We start from the raw sequence: 20866 nt of genomic DNA, 5'->3' as shown, positions 1-20866 counted from the left end.
TCTCCAAAAATGGCCCAAAAATAAAATCAAATAAAAAGAAAGATATAGTGGTATACATGTCAAGTATTACCACAGGACCTAACCCTGTTGTTATTATAAAACTTGCAAAGAGCTGTTATAGCACATTTCTGACATGTAACGCTGCCTTTCAGGTCCTGATCAAAGTGCCCTGCCGCTACAGCGTCTGATAACCAAATCAATTTTCCGAGTCTTTTGTTTTTCGCTGAATAATGCACATTTAGTTCTAACCTTCGGGTAGAAGACAAGACAGACGAGTGGGACAAGAAATGGAAGAGTTAGAAAGGAAAATGCTATTCCTTTATAATCCAAGAAACTAAATTTATTCTACAAAGAGAGAGAAGAGAGGGGAAAATATTAAATAAATTTAGCATAAGGTGTAACTCGCAGACTCTGGAAGACACCGTGAACAGCGGTTTAAGGCGGCAGAGACCGAGAAGTGAATGATTAGAATATGAAATGTCTTGGAAGGGGGAGTGGGTTGGAAAGGAGCCAGAGAAATGGAAAGGTGAGATTAAAAGATTACCTGTCTTCTTCTCTCGCCCTTCAGGACCCCAGCGTCCGTCTGTCACCAGCGCCAGACCAGACAAGTCAATGAAAGAGAGAGACGGTTCAAAACAAGATGATCATTACAATCAATTCTCACTTTTTTACCACTGTTGCTGATCACATTTTCAATCACATGGATTTGAAATTGTATGTTGGCTAGAGAGGTCTTTAAAAGCAATATCAATTAATAAAGAGCCGTGAGTACATTTTAATGTCAATAAAAATGAAAAGAAATTGAATTGTCTGAATAACAATAGGGTTTTTACACATTCTGTTTTGCTGTGCTGTTGTTTTAGCATTTTGCTAGTACATTTTTGGCTTTGGTCAAAAGAAAATCTAATGAGTGACAACTATAACACTGTATATTGTATATACATTTAAATTATTATTTTAAAAACTAGTTCAGGTCCTCATATCTGATTGGATGAAAGGTGCTCTCAGAAGGCTGACATCTGCTTGTTAAGTGTGACATCACAAATGATGAAACCGTCATTTCTAGGTCCAAACACACGTAAGGTGGAACATCTTTTTACATCACTTCTTTCTTAAATGTTGTGAAAGTTATTTTTACTCCAAAATGTTTTTTACTCTTTATAATTTGTTTGATCGTTGTGAATTACCTTAATAGCTGCAGCCACTTTCTCTTTTCTTGTTCGTTGCTTGAAGATTTCTTTAACTCTCAAAAACAACATAAGTTGTCATTGGTAATTCTAACATGACATTTTTAATGGTAGATTCAGAGTTTTGGGTTTATCTTTACTTGTTTAATGATACTGCCCATCAACCTATTGTGTAAAAGCAATTTAAACCTTTAAATCATGCTGTGATTTGACCAGAGACAGAAGGCTGTAGGCATGAAATTACAGTGTGGTGCTAACATGCTCTTCCTCGTGTGGTATTGCTTTAATATATTTTGTTATCATAAAGTTTAATAATGTCGATTGACTGAATAAAGTAACACCAATGCGCCCATCTCAAATTTTGAACCAGAAACAGGAAAATTTTTGATGTAATATTGTACTTTTTGAGCCATTGTTAATAACTAATAAAACACAGAGATGAAGTACAGAAATGTGTTAATTTTCAGGATAAAGCTTAAATTATATTTATGGATCTGAAAGAGTGGAGATGTCACTCCTGATCATTTGGCAGGTGTCTGTTGTCCAGTGAAATACCCTTGACCTGTCGCATCACACAGACAATGATATTCAGTATCAAGCCCCACAAAACAAAACGATCTATATCACAAGGTGACATGAGACATCTCGCTCGCACTCTCTTCTCTCTCTCTCTCTCTCTCTCGCTCCCTCCCTCTCTCTCTTCAATGTAAATGTGTTTTTAAAGTAAGCACACTAAGGGGCTAATCACACCAACCGCGCTTTAAACGCTTAGAAACGCAAGGCGTGACGCACTGCCTTTTTAAAAAGAGCAGTGCAACGCGGCTTTTTATATTGCTAAGCAACCACAGAGTCAGCTGTCTTGTCAATATTGAAGCATGAGCGCTCTTTTGCTGTTAACTGTCATATTAGCAGAAACTTTAAAAGAGGGCGCTTGCTCTGAGCTTGTTTGAGGATGAGAAGTGCACAAACACGCAGGAGAGAGTGAATGAGTGAGGTCCAGTTCTTCAAAGCAACTGTAAACTTGTTAGGTACGACAGAACACAGAAATCCCAACGCAGAGGTGTTTATTCACAGTTGGTAATGTGTAGGAGAAAACACTCGTTGATGTCAGTAATGTATAGGAGAAAACACTAGGTGTCCTTGTGTGAAAGGTGCGAAAAGGAGAAAACACTGGATCCGTAATCCTTATGAGAAAATATTAAGAGACAACACTAGAGCCAGGCCACAGCGGTACCCTTTCGGGAATTACACAAGTAGTGGGAAACACAGCATGGCCGTAGGACATCCACTAACACATCCGAAAGTCACTGAGATGGGATCCTGGCAAGACACAGAGAGAGAGAGATAAATACTGATAACGCCTTTAGCTGGTGGTGATGCTGGACAGCGCTCTGATGCTGGACAGCGCTCTGAGAGACCCTCTAACTGGAGGAGCGCAAACTCGGCTGTTGCCACTCCAGCCGAGCGAGCGAGAGAGCAGTGAAGAGAGTAAATCCAGCAGAGTGTAGGTGAAGACCGGAAACCAATCCTCAGGGAAGTATACAGCTGAACAGGGAATCTAAATGGGCAAAGGCAGCAGAGAGCACAGACTATAATTAGAGAAATACAAGACACGACTAGACTAGGACTAGACTAGGACTAGACAAGGCTAGTGGGCATGAACATACAAAGACGAACTTGCAAAGAACTGAGGAACCGAGGGGAATTTAAACCAAACCGGAATGGGCAAAAATAAGAATCAGGTGTGTGACGCCGGTGAGAAGAGTCAGCGATAATGAGATCACAAGGTGGGAGGCGCGCACGTGTGGAGCTGTCAAAACAAAACACAACACATAAGGAAACAAAGACAAGGTGGCCGGTAAGACCGAAATCATGACAAAACTTCCCTCACCGAAACGTAAGGCCCGCCTCTCCCCTCATTCGATTGGACAATGAAAAGACGCAAATAACGTCGGGCTCTTTTTCCGCTATCAGCGCTCCTTTAAAAATGCGTGCGCGGCAGGAGGCAAAAAACCGCAAGGCGCTCGGCGCGCATAAACAGCACTCAAACACACCCTGCCCATAGAATATCATTCAAAAAAGGCGCCTGCAACTGCCATAAGCGCTTTGGTGTGATCAGCTCCTAAGTGGTTATAGCTTGCACAATCTTTTTAACGTTTAAAGTATGAGATTTTTCAGTGAACATCCAAAAGTTAGTATACTAGTTCAGAGAGAACAGAGAAAGAGGACAATAAAGGAAGGTATGTAAAGGACGTCCAAAAGGTGATAGACAGCAGATAAGACCTACCTTTGATTTACTGTTGGCATTGATGAATGAACTTGCACTCTATATCTTTTTCTTCCTTTCTTTTTCTCTGTCATTCTGAATTTAAAGTCGCCATGAAACGGAAGTAGCGATTGCCTTATTTTCCCCGTGGTGACGTATATCCGAATGAAACGGCTTTTGAGATGAAATAAGGCAGGGCTGGATTTGAATTTGTCCATCGAGATCTGATTGGATCGTTTGAAGTTGGGTCGTGTTGCTAATTGCTAATCACTGCGATCTTCTCCCGGACCCCGCCCACCTGCCATACTTTTGACCGGAAGTGAAGAGAGATCGTTTTGAGGAGGGGAGGAGATTTGCATTTTTGATTAAAGATTATGAGCACACACGAATTTTTAAAAAATAATGAAGCTCACAGATAAGTCATTTGTTAATAATACCACACTATTAAAAATACATATATAGTTTTTCATTTCAATTTCATTGCGACTTTAAGTGCGCTGTATTGGCATGACACATATTTCACATTCACACTACCCATAATCATTTACATATAAATATACAAACAAATTAAGACAAAAAAGCTAAACAAATCTTTAAGTAAAATCTTTTACTCATGCATTGCAGTTTTGGGAAATATTCCTTTTTGAAATGACAGAGAATCCACTTCATGTAGGCGATCAACTATTTATGGGATTTTATGTCAAATTTACGTGTTTCCATTGGCTGTATTTTCAATTCACAATTCCCGTTTGCACAATTTGAAGGGTAATGAAAACGTAGCTTGTGATATAATTACAGAAAATTCTTTTATTTTACGGTTTTCTGTTAGCCTGGGTGCCAGCCGATCTTAGCCCCGCCCACAACATTTTGAGGAACGGGAAGATCGGTCTGGAGTTTCACCGTTGAGTTGCTACTATGCTCGACCCAAAGCTGGTCGAACCAATCAAATTGTCAGGGCGGGCTTTATATGATGATGGACAGATGATCAGTAACGTAAATCAACCACGTCACCAAAGAGCGCGTGTGTTGAATCTGTTGTTTACAACGAAATGGCTGCCGCGGTAGAAATCAGATGTGTGGACTCTGACATTGAGTCTGTTCTAAAAGATATCGACAGAGCATTGATTTTAAAAGAGGAACAGAGAAACGCGAGCAAGGCATTTGTTGATGTTTTTGCCGTCCAACGGGATTCGACAAAAGTTGTCGCACTTATGAAAGATCAAGTTAAAGAAGCAACTAAAATGGGTATCACGGCGATGCAACTCGGTGTGCACGACGAGATGGATATAACAAGCAAACGTAATGGGTATCGTCGTGGATGAAGTTCAACTAATGTACAAATGGTAAGAGATAGTCTTACTGTATGACTTAATGTGATATAAATGAAATGTTGTAAACATAGTAGGTGTTGATGTACGTTCGCAAACTCAGACTTGTAGTGTGTGTCGTAGCGAAATAACTAGCAGTTCGGTCAAGCTGCAAATACGTCATTTCAACATACGTCTCACACCCCGTTGCTCTGATTGGTCGTAGGTCTATCCAATTGAGTGCAGAGGCATTTTTCGGTTGAGACACGCCTCATAATTATAGCTCAATGGAGCGGTATCAGACTCAAATTCTGACTAGAATTGAGTATGACAACGTCAGGCTAGTTTTCTGTACTTTCAAGGCAAAATGTAAAAAAAAGACAATCCAAAAGACGATCCAACTAGGTAAACATGACAAAAATGTAATCCAATAGACAGGTACAATGATCATAACCTGGGAACATAAACATTAAACAAGGAACAATGGCAATGAAAAATAAAGCTCAGTACGCAGTAACTCTGACAATACTTTGCAATGGTAACATGAAATGGCATGGCTTATATATATACAATAGACATGCCGGTGTTCATTTACCTAAACATAGAACGTACAGTAGAATGAAGGGGTGGGATGGGTGGGTGAAAGACCTTGTTGGAGCAGACATGGTCGTGGAGCAATGGCGGGCCTGGGCCATGGAGCACTGGAGCGTCTGGAGCAATGGCGGGCCTGGGCCGTAATTTACTGGAGGATCTGGGCTGTGATGCACCAAAGGGCCTGGGCGGTCCTGGGCCGTGATGCACTGGAAGGCCTGGTTCATGATGCACTGGTGGACCTGGGACGTGAACCTGTGATGTGGCATGGCAACCGCCATTTTGGTTGTGGGACGTGGCTGGGCAGTGGCCATCTTGAATGTGGGATGTGGTGTGGAGGTGGCCATCTTGGTTGTGGCTGGTGGCTCAGAAGACTCATGTTCATGGGCTGGTGCAATTTCTGAGGAGAGTGAGGAACAGATTTCAGACCACACACACCACAGACCTGTTGCCACCACAAGAAGCATAGCCACCACAAGGACATAGCTCTGAAACCTCTGTGACTACTTGACTTGGGATCTCTGGGATACCAGCTGCCCGCACAGACACCAGTGGAGTATCCGTCAAATTAGAAGTTAGCTTATGTGCTTAGAATCCACCATCTTGTCTGCTGACTGCTAAAGCAGCCATCTTGGGAACTGGCTCAGGTTGGGATCAACATGAACAGTCTCTGACTCGGTAGACATGGCATGAACAGTTTCTGGCTTGGCAGACATGGCATGAACAATCTCTGGCTTGGCAGGGACTGTGGGACACTCGTCCACTGCTCCCACAGTGAAGAAAGAATGCTTCCACAATGCTTCATATGACTTTTTTATTAGTATATTATCTCCCTTGACTTTAAGCTGCACATTTAATTTAATATAACGAATAATATTTAATGTTGCATGACACTACGGCTACTTGTTGTAAGAAGCATGGTATTGGTAAAGACATTTTTTTTTAAACAGCTAAGCTCCTGTCACACTATTGAAACTTTGCTTCTTTACAATAGTGTTCCACAATTCTCATGGACACACCGCATGTTTAGGGTATAAAGAAGGCAGGTAAAGTCTTCATGTATGAGTAGACTGCCTCAGGAAGGGTTAGCATTTCAACTTCAATTTACAAAATTTATAATTTATGTGGCTGACTCTCGCTTTGATCGATGAAAATTAACAAATGCTAATGTGGAAGTATGGGAAGTTACCTTACGGAGATATTAACTTTATTAGAATGAAAATTAAACTGTATATCTGTACATATCACACTGACTGATCCCAGCGATATCAACACATAAATCTGACAAAGAAAGAGAGAGAGAGTTTGCTAAAGCCATGTGTTTAAGTGTTAACATGGTTTCTGGAAATGTGTGTCATGACTAAACTGAGCCTATCTTTCCCCAGCCAACATTTTTGTCTCTCTATATCTTCAGAAAAGGTCACACTTTTCATTTTGTCCGCTGTGGTGCAGTGGTTATAGATTTGGTTTGGTAAATGAAAAGGTTGTAGTTGAAACTCCAGAAGGTTTCCTCCACAACCAATGGTGCTTTACAGTGACCCTCTATTTCATCTTGCTGGTTTTCAGTCTCTAGTATCAGTTTTACTTTGTTTACTACCTTTTGCACAGTTGAGGGTGCAGCTTTCACTCTGACCACTGACCGTAAGCACAGTTACATACATCTGACTCATGTCCACTTAAATTGCATTGTTGTGACATACTCTTGAGTGTTTTCAGTCACATGAAGCACCCGGGAAGTTGCAAGGCAAGAAAGCTTCAATTTTCAAACCATGAATATTTAAATTACCTCTCAACAGAAGAAAAGTAACAAATGAGTTTCAGAATTTAGGAAATCACTAAAAGAAATCACTTACTACTTAAGGCTGGAGTATAGTCTTGAATGTACGTACACTGTCGAACGTATAGCTTGGCAAATTATAGTTTATTTGACTCATGTACATGTACCCAGACAATTGATGTATGCGCATTGCGAGAAAATCTTCTGGGCCACATACTACATTCTCTTGTAGGTGTATGTGCAACCTATGTGTACAATGTACGCAGGGTTTCATAAATCACTCACACTGTACATGGTACACGTACCTTTAACCTGGGGACAACTGCAGATAATGCTCTCTTGACCTCCAGCCTTAGTGTGTGACTATCAATATCTGTCTCCAAGATACTTGTCAAAAAAAATTTTTATTGCTTTAACCGAGCTTGACTAATTTCTCCTCAATAGTTTGTTAATTTAAGAACCTCTTTGTATTTTTCTGGATGCATGTCTCTCATTGTAATGTAATGATCATCCATTCTCGTATTTATTATTGGCTGTTTATTTTTAGTATCCATCTACATCATACATGGGCAATATACGGCCCGGGGGCCGGATGCGGCCCGCATAGTCCTTCAATCCGGCCCTCGCGATGCACTCGCAATTTCGATGAAACTGTCATGATTGCAGTGTTTCCAGTGTTTCCATACATTGATTTATCAGTGACAGAATCAACACTGGCTGCCACATAGATTTTTCTTGATTCCCATTTACACTTTTTTACCATTTAAAACGTCTTAATTCATTGCAGCCAGCGCTCAGCGTGCCTCCTCCTCTCTCTTTCTCTCTTTCTCTCTCTCTCTCTCTCTCTCTCTTTACGTGCAGCGCCTCAAAAGCGCGCGCCCCTCCCCTCTCTCATGTTGCATGCAGTGCGCAGCTCTCTCACATAACAGTGAAAAGTATTTTAACTCCACGTTCCTGCGTGTACTTTCTTTTTCGCGTTAACGTCAACAGTCACGGATGTTATAACAGAGAAGACGGCTGATCATATTCATCATGACTTAAAGAAAGGTTAGCATTAGTGTTTCCCACAAATACCCGTTCTGGTGTGAGTCTGTGTCCGAGCTCTCTCCCTACCTATGATGCGGTATGCCCGTGCACATGTTCTGTAGTAACAGCAACCGTGTATTCTCTCATATTTTTGATTTTGCAACAAATTGTCTGCGATATACAATAAAACTACCACTCGTATTTAAAATAAAAAAGCCCTCATAACACAACAACACTGATGAGAAGAGCAACATTAGTACAGCCTCAATGTAAATGTATGATGATTTTTTTCAGACGATGTCGCGTTTTTAGCAGCAGTTAAAGAAAGTGCTGGTTTGATTAAACAAAAAGAGTTACTGTGTCCTGTTTAGTCACTATTTTATAGACAACAGAACAGATAATATGTCAAAAAAATAGCATTCAGTTGTGTTAAAATGCAGTATAATTTGACAAATCAAAGAGACTGTGGCGGTGATGACGTCACACACCGATTAGCATATATGTGACATCATTGCGTCGTGTTTTACTCTTTGAAAGAGTAAAACACGACGCAATGATGTCACATATATGCTAATCAGTGTGTGACGTCATCACCGCCACCACAGTCTCTTAAAATCCTGTGGGAAACACTGTGGTTGTCAATATAAAATAAAATATAAAAGAAATAATAATAATAATAATAATAAATCGTGAGTGTGTGTGTGTGTGTGTGTGTGTGTGTGTGTGTGTGTGTGTGTGTGTGTTGCTGTAGTATGAATGACAGTCCCTTACGAAAATTAACCATGGTTTTATTGTGGTAAAAGTGTAGTAACCATGGTTTTTTGGTCAATTGATTACTATGAGCAAAACCATGGTTTTACTACACTATCCATGGTTTAACTATGGTATTTGAAAACCATGGTTGTCAAAACCATGGTTATTTTGTGGTAACCATGGTTTTACTACAGTAACCATGGTTTTTTGGTCTTAACTGTAGTAAAACCATGGTTAATTTTCGTAAGGACAATATGCAGGGTAGGAAATGAATCCTTGAAATGTAATCCAGTTATTGTAATGTTAGAGTAGCCTAGGTCAGACAGGCCTAGCAAAAATAAATATCAGGCCTTGAAATAGGCTGTCAAAGTAACTGTAGAGTAGCCTTAATTAATAAATTTTTCCCATTTAGTCATGTAACTATGTCTAATTGCAGTTTTCCCAAGTGTGGCCCTCCGCTAACTTTGCCAAAGTAAATGTGGCCCTCAGGCTAAAACTGTTGCCCACCCCTGATCTACATCATCTTTATTTCACATCTACGTTCTTAAAATCTATATAGACAGCAGATAACAACCAGCGGACACATACACACTAGAATGGCCTTTAATCTTCAGGCTTTCAGTTTATTGTAAAATAATGAGGTCTTGTAATATAGAAAATCCTCTCTTTTAAGTATTGGAAATTCATTTCTATTGATCACTGAATAGCTATATAGGGACTGAATACTTGACCTCTAGCCCCTTTATGGACTGAACTCGATTGAACTGTGTCCCCTAAATGTATGTGCTTGGGTGTGTGGGGGTTTAAGAGGTATGGGTTTTTTCCTTTGACCACCACTACACACACCATCACAGTGTTGTAGAGTATTTGTATCCAGGGTGCAATTTGTAAAAAAATCATATAATATTTATATTTATGAAAATAAATTATTAACAACAGGCTTATATTGATTTTTCAGGGTGTTAAGCTATTTCTTGTAATTGTTGAAATTAAATAAAATAACCAGTCCTATTTGCTGCTTGGTTTTTTTTGCTGCTGCTTGGCGACATTTGGAAAATCCAGGCACGGATTAAAAAAGGATCATGACAATTCATACAATTGTGACGGTAGCGGAAGCGCTGACAGTAATACTCCATTCCTGATTTTACTGTTGTTTGCACTATTGTGTGGCAGCTTTCTACTTAAATTAAATGATCTTTATATTAGGCAGTTTATATGGTCGTTTCATGAGCATTAATCATGGGAAGGGTTATATTTTGTCCACACCAGGGATAATAATAATTCATCAGAGGCAGGGATATATAAAATCCAGAGGGGGGATATCCCTACCCCATACCCCTCAACAAATTGCACCCTGTTTGTATCGCAATACCAGTTATCAAATTACTTTGGCCAACATGTGTTTGTGTTAAAGGTCTATAAAACACTGAAAAATCAGTTTCGAGAAATTTATTATATATATTGTCCAAGTGGAAGACCAAAATCACCGAAATTCAGGAATCAGTTGTTTATTTAAACCAACCAGTTTAAACTGTAAAATGCAACCACAGGACCACAGATGGACCCTTAGTGTATTTGTGAGTGTGTCTTGACTGACAGGCGCTTCCGATGCAGTAGATCCATTATCTAATGGCCGGTCGGTTAATTACATGGCAAGCTGACATGTTTATAAGGCTGAACTTTGCAGTACCGTTACAGCCGCGCCCGTGGTGCTGAGGCAGAGCGTTGGGTCGGCACAGGCCCGCCGCGGGGCAGACCTGGCCCTTTTCCTTCCTTCGACATGCCATTATATGCTAATGACGGCCATTTGAGAAATGCAGGGTTACAAGGAGTTAATTTAGAGGGCCATTACACCCAGCTATATTTCACAACGGCCAACCTATGCTCGGTCTCGCAAGGGTTTAGCTCAGAGGTTGATGTAAGAGGAGATGAGGGTGCTTTACGTCTCACCAGGGACCAGATAGGACAGAGTAAATCTGTGTCGACAGGCTAGAAGGAACGAACAAGCAGAGAAAAGGGTTGAGTTGCATCAGATTTGTTGAGTTAAAAGTAAACATGTCTACACGTTGAAGAGAAGTGCAGTGTGTCAAACACATCGTGCACTTGTGTACGTCTGCGCATGTGAGCGTGCGGAACGCACTGAGCGGGATTGTGCTCAGATTTATCGCTGACATTTATAAGGGCGCGGGAGTGAGTGAGCGAGTGATAAGGTGAGGTCTGAATGATGTAGAGCTCGCTATCAGTCAGACAGAAGTCAAGCACCCTGCACCCGCCGCACCCTTTAGGGTAGCTCTTTATAGCTGTCACCTGATATATGCTATTCTACAGGCAGATTTAAGAGCCCGTTTCCAACCTTACTCCATCTACCGTATTTCACAACCATCAATATGCATAGTTAGATTCTTATTTGCCAACTAATTAAATTAGGTTTTTCTTACATATTCCACTTTTTATTCAAATGTAAGACGTGATCTTAATTACTCTAATTTACAGAACTACAAAAATGCTAAGAAATAAAATCATGTATGTTTTTCATTTAACCTTTTCACACAGATTGATATGCTTACAATTTAAATAAAATAACATAAATTGTTTTGAATAATAAAAATGTTTGTTTTGGTAAAATTCGTTTTATTTAATTTGAGGGACAATGCTGTATAGCTAGACACTTTGCTAACGCTTTCTGTCAGCCTGTGTATTGTATCATGAATGCATTCTTAAAGGAATAGTTTAACCAAAAAAGAAAATTAGCCCATAAATCACTCAAATGGGCTAATACGTGTCTTTTGAAGTGAAACGATAGGTTTTTGAGAGAAAATAATTGTATTAAAAGCTTATTTGGAGATTGATAAGTTGCGTTTTAATGCAACACTGTACGTTTTGTATGATCTAAAATTACAGTGATGGTTAATTGTCACGTGACTGAATGTTTTGTCTTGAGATTTTCAGGAACCAATGATCATACACAACTAAGAGTGTTGTTTACATGTAAATGCAACATATCGATCTCTAAATAAGCTCAAAATACAAATTGTTGTCTGTCACAAGCATATTGTTTAGCTTTAAAAGATATATTAACCCACTGTAGTAATATGGATTTCTTTTTCTAATGATGGATGCGTTTCAAACATGTGGCCACTATTCAGTGCCCTTACAAAGCAAGGAAAAGTCAGAATATTATTCAATATAACGGAAGTCATATACATCTAGGATGGCAGTAAGGCGAGTAAATTATGGGCTCCTTTCATTTTAGGTTGAACTATTTCTTGATCTTATTTGATAATATGCGTAGTCAATTCTGTATTATAGTGTCTTTCAATACCAAATCATATTTGCAAGCACGATTATAATAGCATTAAAATTACAAACATTATCTTCTTAAAGACATTATTTAAATATTTTTTTAAAGGTTTAATTAAAATGTTACCCAAACAATTTTAATAATTAAAAGTATGCATTATTTTATTAATAATTGGACAGTTGTTTGCCATTACATAATAAAACTTAAAAACAAAGAGTCTTTTTCTGTATATATACATGTATATATTTTATTCAACAACAAATACTGAGACAAACACACTTACTCAAACACGCTGTCACTAGCTGCTGAAATATTAACAGCGGCGCTGGTCTCCTTACAGGAACACACAGGCTTTGGATCCGGATCTCTAAGCCCATTCAGAAACTGAAAGCTTTCAGACAACCACAGACTCAGGACACAGCCAATTGTCGATGCTCTTGTTTTTTTTGTCTGATGGAATTTATTGAATCTTCGGACTTGCAAAATTGAAACGAATTCAATAAAAATTTGCATTCAAATTGTTCATGCAGGAGCAAGGTCACGTCTACAGCAGTATAGCCTGATGACGAATTCTCAAATTACACAACAAAGACCACATTTTATAAACAAAACAAAGCAGAAGTGCCTTGAAAGGCCTTTATAATTGCATCATCAACCAACATTTAAACGCGATTTTCTGTTAAACAACAAATGTAGCCTGTAGCTCATCACCTAATGGATGCAGCGTCGATTGTTTGTGTAAGTGGGGATTATGGGACTATTCGAGAATAGATATATTGGTCTTCCTGGCTTATGGTGAGCTATTAGACAAGCTTTTAGATTGTTATGTACATCAAAGCTGGCTGCATACAACAAAAACACTGGATTCATTTCAAAAGCCATTACTAGCGATCAATGTCATTTTACTTGCACGTTCTACGACCGCCTCCTCTGATAATTTAAGTTATGTCTAGTCTGACTTGTACCGACATCATCCCGATTTACTGAACTGGATAAACTTTCAACTTTTAACTCTCAAAGACTAAAAAATTTTGAACTTTTTATTTCAGTATCCTAGTCCCTTCACCATTCGAATGACTTCATGTTAATTGTCAGAGTGCAAGTACAGTTTTCAGTTACCCCATCATCAGAGTTTCCACAAAGAGGGTCCTAGTAAAGTCAGTCGCAGTCAGCAGTGCAGAGCAGGATTTATGGTCACACTTAAGGAGTGGGATCAATAGAAGATAATGCTAGTGAGAAGCAGCACGGTCCAGCGATTTCGTTTTTTAGTGCCGCAACATTTGCTAAGAGAGGCCTGTGGGGATTCACCACCAGGGACTCCAGATTCTAACACAATCTGGCCCTGGGAATGTCCGTTATGAGCTAGGCCAGCAGATCTTGAGGGATTTTTGGATGAGGGTCGGAATCTCTCGGTTCTTATGCTTACAGAGATTCGAGAGAATTTAGATCCTTGAAGTTGAGACACTAACATCAGTTGTTTGACTGATATTTGTTATACAGGCTTGTGGTTTATCTTGCAGGGGCAGTTCTGCGTTAAATTTCTACTGTTGTTTCTAAATTGATTGGTGCATGAACATATGGACATGTTGTGCCATGGTTTATCTAGCCTCTGCTATGTCCATCCCCATCCAAACTCTTCATCTCCCTAATATTTCTGAATTGTCTCTTCAAAACAGCTTAAAGTGCATTCACATTGTTTTTCTATCTTTGTCTATCTTTAATTAGTCCAGAAACATACTTAACACACATAAAAATTACCAGTTTTTAAATTGATCTATAATCACCATGACCAATAGCATCCATAAATCTTAATAAGATTTTATAACTGTTGCTCTGCATTGACAAAAACTATAAAACAAAAACAAATCTAAAACAAAAAAAGCCAAATGTAGTAGACATCATAGCGAATATGTGCTACTGTCCCTTGTGGGAGCATTGAAAAACTTTGCTTTGCTTTTGAATTGAATTTTATTTTGCCATTTGCTGGATGTAACAATGTAGAAAACCAAGCTTGAATAGACATGTAAGCGCATACTCACAATATCCCAACCGAACCACATCCGAGCATGTTTGACTCATAAAGCATTATTTTTTTGACTAGTGTGAGTGCTCCGTACCATTCTCAGGCATGGTTTGGTTAATTGTGGCCTGCCAATGGTTAAAAGGTGTGCGTGGGTCACTATGGTTCGGGTGCAGATCTGAACCCGAAACATCAGTTGTGCAACAGTCATCATCATCTGCCTCCATATAAACCTTCTGATGCACGGTTTTGTGAAAATGTCTGAGTGGCATAAGCCGGAGATCGACTACTGTATATAGGTTATGCATGTGAAATGGCTGTGTGTCATCTCGTCCCAAAGGACTCAAAACAAAAAGCAACAAACTTATCATTACCATGGGCTCAAGTGTTTTGAGAGAGCGGTTCTGGATGTTTTCCCAACAATCGTATCCTAATAATGAAAGCGTGTTCAGGCCCAGATTTAATAAATATAGTGTTAGTGCAAGACTTTGGGGGTAATATTTCTACTATGCAGAGTTTGGTTAACAAAAGCAGTAACAACAGCACTCATCAATCAAATTCACTTCTGAAAAGTTCAGGTGGTAAGAATCAACAAAGTGTGTACACAATCGAACCGAACAACTTTTTGATAATGATTTGACGCCACTCTCTCTATACATTGACAGTCCTGCAGTCTGCCAGCAACCCATATATTAAAGTTCAGAAAGTGCATACTGTTTATGCAGCAATATATAAACAAAACATGGCGCCTGTTATGACAGTGGTTTCCTAAAAATTGCTGGATGATACATCTGTGGTTACTGAAAATGGCTGGTTTTCTTATAAATAGCTCATAGCATCCAATCTCTGTGTTTGTAGCTGCTAGGTGCAAAAGTGTTGGTTACTGTGCCAACTAGGACGGTTTCTATAAAGGCTCATGCACACACATGAAATGATGATTTAGGAGATTCATTCTAACATTTTAATGCACTTGGGACTTACGGGTGAGACCTCTGAACTTAGGAAGAGGAAGGTAGAGGTAATAAATCATGAACAATGTACCTGATCTTCACCTGACATTTTTATCCTTCCTCATGCCTGTATCATAGATAATACACATGCTCACAGAAAAAGCAAAAGAGTTTCTTAAAATTAATTTTTCATACGTTATAATGGTTATCAAAGAAGTCCTCCCAAACACATTGATTTGAAATACAGTGACTGTGATTTTGCTAATGTTCCTGGATTACAAATCATGTAACATTATTGGTCCTCTTACAACATTTGTACTTGACCAGATTTTAAGAACAAGGAATGGGATATCTTTAAAGGTAAGGTGGGGGATGATGATACTGTACCACTTGCATACTAGAGACTATCTCGCTGGTGCATGAGCTGTAATGTCAAGGGCAGCAGACTGGGAAAAGAAGTCAATGTAATGCTTGGTAAATCCTTGAAAAAAATAGATGGGTACTTCTAAATGGACCCATTGAGAAACATGCTTTTTATAGCCCCAAAATTGTCTAGTTTTATCCTTTACCAACAGGGCAAACCACAAGGGCTGACCAGATAAACCCAGGCCCCTTGGGACCAACAAATGATGATGGAGCACTGATTTATCAAGTCCCTTAAATACCAGCAAAATCATCAAAACTAGCTAACCACCTTGGGCTAGTTTAAGTCATATTTTCAGAAGTAGGACCTAGGAAATAGAGAAATCTGCATAAAGAGAAAAACAAAGTAATCAAACAAAGAAGAGTCACTCATCGTAATGTCAGCCATGTCCTTCTTGCAACCTCTGACCTGAACGTTTTTGAGGTCAAATGTCTTAGTGGATACTTAAACCTTGCTTGAAGATTTTGACCTACCCGTTGATGCAGACTCCCTCCACCTCCTCTCAGACCTCTGCCCGCCCTCTCACTGCAATTCACCCCTTCAATAATCCCCACAGCCAATCAATAGCAACCGTTCTCTCAATAATTCATAACATTAACATGCGCTCAATGGCCCAGTGGATGGATGGGCGAGACAGAGGAGGCCCATCATTCCAGTATTGATCCCCCAGAGGGAGTCGATAGCCTGGGATGTGATGGACTTATAGCCGGGGCCCCTGCAGACACCACTGTGTGCATGCTTGTAGACAGTCCAGAATAGAGCTGTAATCGGGCCTTAAAAGTTAGGCCCGAAATGTCCGGAGCCCGACAGAATGCAGCCCGAACCCGAACGTACATTTAGATTGACAGCTATTTAAAAGCCCGAACCCGTTTACAGCCCGACATTATTTAAATGTGCGCACACACACAGCTTTTGTCAAGAATGATAAATTTACACAGGTTTTAACATTATTTATTCATGACTAATAATCTACACGCCACTTGGAAGTTGAAACAAAGAAATAAAATAAGTCATCTGTAACATTGTAACATCTCATTCTAAATAGGCTTATGCAATACACTATAAATATGCCAATAAAATTATTATTTCTTAACGAATTAAATTAAGATAATACATTTAAGATGGGTATTTGGCAATAACGAAATTAAGAGAAAGGCTCCGCGGGATTTGCGTCGGCACTTCTCTCCATTACTGCCAACATTAGTCTATATCCTCTGTCTAAATTATGTATTTAAGACTCGATTCATATTTAGTTATACATTGAAAAACCTACTCACCAAGATTAGGCTACATGTTTTTGATGAGGAAAATCATTAAATCCAATCCACTGTAAATGAATTCAGCGCGATCCTGCGCTATTGAACTTGACCGCTCATTTACCTCACAAAGCCGGAGCGCAAGCCCGAGCCCGCCCCGAGCCCGTGTAAAATGTTAGAAAGGAAGCCCGAACCCGCCCGAGCCCGTCGGGTCCCGACGGGTCCCGTCGGGTTCGGGCAAAGATCTTCAGCTCTAGTCCAGAACACTCTAAACCAGTGGTCTAGTCTAGTTTTTTGAAGTTAGAATACAGTGATTTTCTCCCTCTTATACTCACTTGATCCAGAGCAACAACCCATGAGCACATCACACTCAGAGATATGTAGTATGCCTCTAAATGTAATTGAGAGACTGCTTATGTGTTATCATCATGTTAGTTTATTATAAGCAAACAAGACTTTAACAGCTAAGAGCATTTACAGTCGAGAAGACTGGAGTGATTTTTGGACTAGTTTAGAGTTAATCAACATCTAACTCAATTTTCCCAAGTGTTGATGAACTGTTTAGAATATTCAGTCATGGGTAACACATGCAAGAAAGGAGAAAAATGTTTGACTTAGAAAAGTTTAACACTGTTGAAGCACGTTTAAACATGCTAAAAGAGGAACTAAAAGCAGCCTTTGGATTATATTAGAAATCACCAGGGCTGTGTTCCCGAAAACCTTCTTAGCTCTACGTGGTTCTTAAGTTGTACCTTAAGCTGTACCTTACTGTTAATATGTGTTTCACGAAATGTTCTGTAAGTCATTTGTTCGAAAGGTTGGTCTGGAGCACTCTTAGCTATACCTTATCCCACTTGACTCAGCTAGGGGCCATGACTGTGATAAAAGCATGTGTAGATTGCAGTCTGTATAACTAAATATCTATAAAAAGTTGAAGTACACTCTGTATTCAATTAGGCCTTTTTTTAAGAATAAAACATTCATATAATAAGACATCATTACACTGATGGTTGTTAGATTTTTTATTATGTTTTCCGGACCATCAGCTGCGAACTATTGTTCCAGGCTTAAGAAACTATAAAAAAAAAGAGTTTGGGTGGAGGAGTTGGTGAAACTGGCAGCTATACAGTGAATCTCACTATTTCATTTGTGCACTTCATATCCGTTAAATCTTTAGTTTGCCGGCTATTTTAGCTGCAAATAAACAAATCAAGGAAAACTGGCATGCCACGGGAGCACATTCATCACAAAATCATAATTGTTGATTTTCCTAATTATTATTATTGAGGTTAATTCGACTTTGCATCAAAGTTTTTTAATGTTTTCTAACTTTGACTGCATGCCATATTCTTTATAAACATTTAAAAGAAACTGCTCCACTTGATTACTGCTTGATAATCTCCCAAGGCAAACAAATTTTCCACATTAAAACTAATTAAGCTAAAATCTAAAGCAATCGTAATATATATTATATAATATATATTTTTATGTTATATTTCAGGTAAACAGACAGGTGCGGCTCCAGAAATGAGCCCATTAAGCTTTATCCGCATTGTTAACGTGTTGCTTGCGCATCCAGTGTCCAAGCACAATAAACGCATGAACTAATGAACAACAACAGTTTGTTTTTATATATTTTAAGTGTAATGCACAGCCAAGCCAGGTGACTTGCATGACCCACTTTATATACAACTTAATGGGAACCCCTAATATAAATTATCCTTTAAAGTGAAGGCATAGCGGATGCAATGGAACAGTTTATGCATTATACGTTTGGAAATTACGTTGCGGGTTTTGCACGGGTTTGATATAAAATAAAATATACAAGGATTAAGCCTAGTTGTTTGCAATTTGAAATATTTTTACAAGATATTCCTAATAAATTTAACTTGAACTATTTCTGAAATGTTTCTTTAATAGAGAACACTGCTATCTCATAACGCAGCGAAACCTATTACATAACGTGAATAAATGATTGTCGAGCAATCGATATCAACCTATTGAGCACCATTGCCATGGACAGCACCTGTTAACGTAGTACGTAAGAAAGTATACCTGTCACGACGCGGGAGTGGAGGGAGGACACAAACGCAGAGTTCGGAAAATAAATAACATTTAATGATTAAACTGGAAATAATAACACGAGGAGTAACAGGTAGCAAAACACAGGAACATCAAAATGTGACACAGGAACATCAAAATGTGACACAGGAACAGACAAGGTGGTAATGACAATCATCCGGCACAGGCTGACGGAACAAAGGCATATAAATACAAACACAATCAAACATACAACAGGTGTGGTGTGTTGGCGTAATTAGTCCATGAGTGTCCAGGTGAAACGGATGAGTGCAAAACACAAAACATGTCACGGACTAGCCGTGACAATACCTTAAAAAACCTGCTAAGGTGCAGTTCGGGAAACACGCCTAGAAAAGGTATACCTGTAGTTAAGGTTTAACTTAAGAGTCTTCGTAGCGCGCTAAGAGACAACGTTATCGGGAAACGCAGCCCAGGACATCAGGATGATCATATTTTGATTTCATACAACAATCGCATGAAGTCAAACACACCAAATGCATACATACTGTATATACAGAGCTTATGAATAGTATTGCATCAGGATCCAGGTTTCCCATTTGACTACATAATCTCTGTTTAATGTGATATGGGTCATTTTGCCATTTACCTTAAAGTTTGCTTTGTGGTTTTCTATGGTGAACAAACAATCATAATTGCAATTCATGATTTACTAGAAAATCAGGCGTGTTCCTGGCCTGACTTGATAAAAAATATACATTTATAGGATTTTGTCTGCTTAAAAAGATTGATTGATTGATTGTTTTTTTTATTTGTCAATTTCTTCACATGTTTAGAACATACAAAGCAATCGAAATTACGTTTCTCTCCATCCCAGGGTGAAATACAAAAAAACATTTAATTACAGAAATAGACTATAGCACATCAAACAGAGAAGACAAGACAAGAAGTTACAAGAATACAGTAACAATATATTTTACGACCCGCAAAGTACCGCGTAATTAAACCGAATTAACAGCGTACCTATTTGTAACAACAGAGTACCTCTACAGTACGTAGTTGTAGTTATAAGGGAACAATATTTTAAGTTTGGGGTAATAAGGGGGTAAGAATATATGGAAAATTATTCTCTAAGTATTTCATAACTACAGGGTACCTATTGTAATATTACGTGGTATGTATGACTTCCATCTATGGGTAATATGGTCTATGTGTAATATGTTTTTTTTTTTCATATTTGCTACTTACCTGATGAAGTGTTTTGTATAGCCTACAGTTGATGTCTACAAGCCACGTCGGCAAATAAAATATAACACACAATAAAAATAATAGCAACTTGTACCTCTTTGATCTGTATATGTATACATGAGTTAGCAGGTAACTCTTATATTTGCTGGCTGTAAATTAAAGTGGGGCTTATTCCCCGCTTGTTCTGTGTATGTACCAAGTATCTCTTATATTTGCAAGCTGTAAATTAAAGTGGGGCTTATTCCCCGCTTGTTCTGTGTATGTACCAAGTATCTCTTATATTTGCAAGCTGTAAATTAAAGTGGGGCTTATTCCCCGATTGTTCTGTGTATGTACCAGGTAACTCTTATATTTGCGGGCTGTAAATTAAAGTGGGGCTTATTCCCCGATTGTTCTGTGTATGTACCAGGTAACTCTTATATTTGCGGGCTGTAAATTAAAGTGGGGCTTATTCCCCGATTGTTCTGTGTATGTACCAGGTAACTCTTATATTTGCGGGCTGTAAATTAAAGTGGGGCTTATTCCCCGCTTGTTCTGTGTATGTACCAGGTAACTCTCATATTTGCGGGCTGTAAACTAAAGTGGTGCTTTGTTCACCTCTTGTTATAAATGCTAGGGTAAATACCATAAACATACAGAATATTGTTATTTTTATTTTAAAACAACTTATTTCAAAACATCTTTAAAACACTATAATTAAGCCAACACTTAATGTTTATT

The sequence above is a fragment of the Paramisgurnus dabryanus genome, chromosome 21 (genome assembly GCF_030506205.2).
Source record: "Paramisgurnus dabryanus chromosome 21, PD_genome_1.1, whole genome shotgun sequence".
Classification (NCBI taxonomy): Eukaryota; Metazoa; Chordata; class Actinopteri; order Cypriniformes; family Cobitidae; genus Paramisgurnus; species Paramisgurnus dabryanus.
The sequence above is the reverse complement of the archived record's forward strand: the minus strand, read 5'-3'. Positions refer to the sequence as shown.